The sequence below is a fragment of the Lathyrus oleraceus genome, chromosome 1 (assembly GCF_024323335.1).
Source record: "Lathyrus oleraceus cultivar Zhongwan6 chromosome 1, CAAS_Psat_ZW6_1.0, whole genome shotgun sequence".
NCBI lineage: Eukaryota > Viridiplantae > Streptophyta > Magnoliopsida > Fabales > Fabaceae > Lathyrus > Lathyrus oleraceus.
Genome location: NC_066579.1, coordinates 185,710,544 through 185,712,789, shown reverse-complemented (window position 1 = coordinate 185,712,789; position 2,246 = coordinate 185,710,544).

Here is a 2,246-nt window from a genome sequence, read left to right as displayed (position 1 = left end):
TTTTCTTGCCTTTGGACCCTAGGCTTAGCCTAGTGGTCTTGTTGCTAATATTTGCTTGATTTTTCAGGATCAAAAGCATAATGCACATGGAGAATGAATCAAGTTAAATGCAATTGATGTTGTTTGATGTTTGTACACTAACATAACATTGTTTTGTAGGTTGTGAAGTTTGGGCTTGAACTTTGAGCTTGCTTTGTTGTGCATTGATCTGTATAGATTAACTGATTGAACTTTTGCTGTTTAGTTTGTCTGTCTGAGTACTAACTGTGTTTGACTGTTTCCAGGTACTTTTAGTTGCTCAGTTCCTTGTGAACTTTTGCTTTGCTTTGCTTAAGCAACTTGCATTGAGGTAGGTCCTCTTGACTTCATGTAGTCTGGAGACCCGGCTGTTACCGGGCCGGGCAAATAAATGTCTGAAGTCCTCCTTAAGAGGCGATGATTGTGATTGTTTAATTTTGTGCCTAAGCAGGTGAAAGTCCTCTAAAGAGGCAATTGGTGGAAGTTAGGGATAAGCAATCTATCCCCCACTATTCTGTGAGTCTTCTCCTTGCTCCCATTACATGGTTGTAGCATTGAGATCCAAGCCCAAGATCCTGTGCAGTGCACATTGTGTCAGAGTCTCTGAGTATAGAAGGGTTCCCCTATTCTGGACCCATGCTCATTTGTCAGAAGCTCTCCCTGGTTAGGGATAAGAGCTGTGAGGTCTGATCCTCACTTCATCCTTTCATCTGCTTCACCTTAGCCTCGTAATGGCAAGGTTAAGAGCAAACACAGCCCGTACAGACGACTTGTTGAGGCAGTCAAACCTATTGTGTGAGCCACTTGTTTGGTTATAGTGCGTGCTATGTGGACATCTGTTTGAGATGCTTGTTCTCATTGGATGTATGCTTGAATTATTCTGTATGCTTGCTTCTTTCCTGGATAGGAGTAGTTTGCTTATGCAAGTAGGATAGAAAACTGAACTTAGGGTAAACGATGCATGACAACACTAGGCTCGAGTCCAGCTCCCTAGTAGTGTGTCGTTCCCCGGTTTCTGGCTGAAATCTTTTTCCCTTTCAGGGGAACTACATCGCCCTGATCCTCGTTCCAGACGAGGTATGTAGGCAGGGGGTCGTGCGAGACCTCTCCGGGCAACCTTTTTCTTTTTTGCGTGTGTTTGCTTGTTATCTGATTGTATGCTTGGGTTCGGATGCCGACGTAAGCCCAGTGATTGGCTGTCGGGCTCCACGTTTGCCCTTTTGAGCGTGTTTTGGTTCGGATGCCGACGTAATTCCATCAAGTGGTTGTCGGGCTCCATGTTTGCCACCCTTGCTTGTTTGTATGTTTTGTGTTGTTTGGCGTGCGTAAGCCGAACTACAGTGGCTCTGATTCTTGTTCCAGACAAGATATGTAGGCATAAGGTGCGATACCTTATCGAGCTCCCTTCTCCTAACCCCACCTGTGTTCCCTTGTGTGTGTGTGATGTTTTAGCAACCTTTTCTTTTCTTAGAACGTGGATCCCGTCGAGTACGACGGACGTGAGGGGTGCTAATACCTTCCCCTTGCGTAACCGACTCCCTTACCCGTTCTCTTTGGTCGCAAGATCATTTCCTTTCCAGGTTTCTCTGAGCGTTTCCTTTCCCTATTTTGGGATAAATAACGTGCAGTGGCGGCTCTGTGTTGTATTTTTGTTTGAGTCTCGCCGGTTGGTTTTCGCAGGATGCGACAACTGGCATCTCTTGAATAGCTCTCACCTTGGCTGGGTCGACCTCAATACCTTTACCACTGACAATAAAGCCCAAGAGTTTACCAGATCTTACTCCAAAGGTGCATTTGTTCGGGTTCAATCTCAACTTGTATTTCTTCAGCCTCTCAAACAGTTTGTATAAATGATCGAGATGTTCTTCTTCAGTATGAGACCTGGCTATCATATCGTCCACATATACTTCTATTTCATGATGGATCATGTCATGGAACAAAACCACCATAGCACGCTGGTACGTTGCTCCTGCGTTCTTTAAACCAAACGGCATTACTTTATAACAGAAGGTGCCCCATTGCGTCACAAACGTAGTCTTCTCCATGTCCTCAGGTGCCATTTTGATCTGGTTATAACCCGATAATCCATCCATGAAGGAGAATACCTTGTGTTGAGCGGTGTTGTCTACCAGAACATCAATGTGTGGCAGTGGGAAATCATCCTTGGGACTCGCTCTATTCAAATCTCTGTAATCCACACACATTCGCACCTTACCATCCTTCTTTGG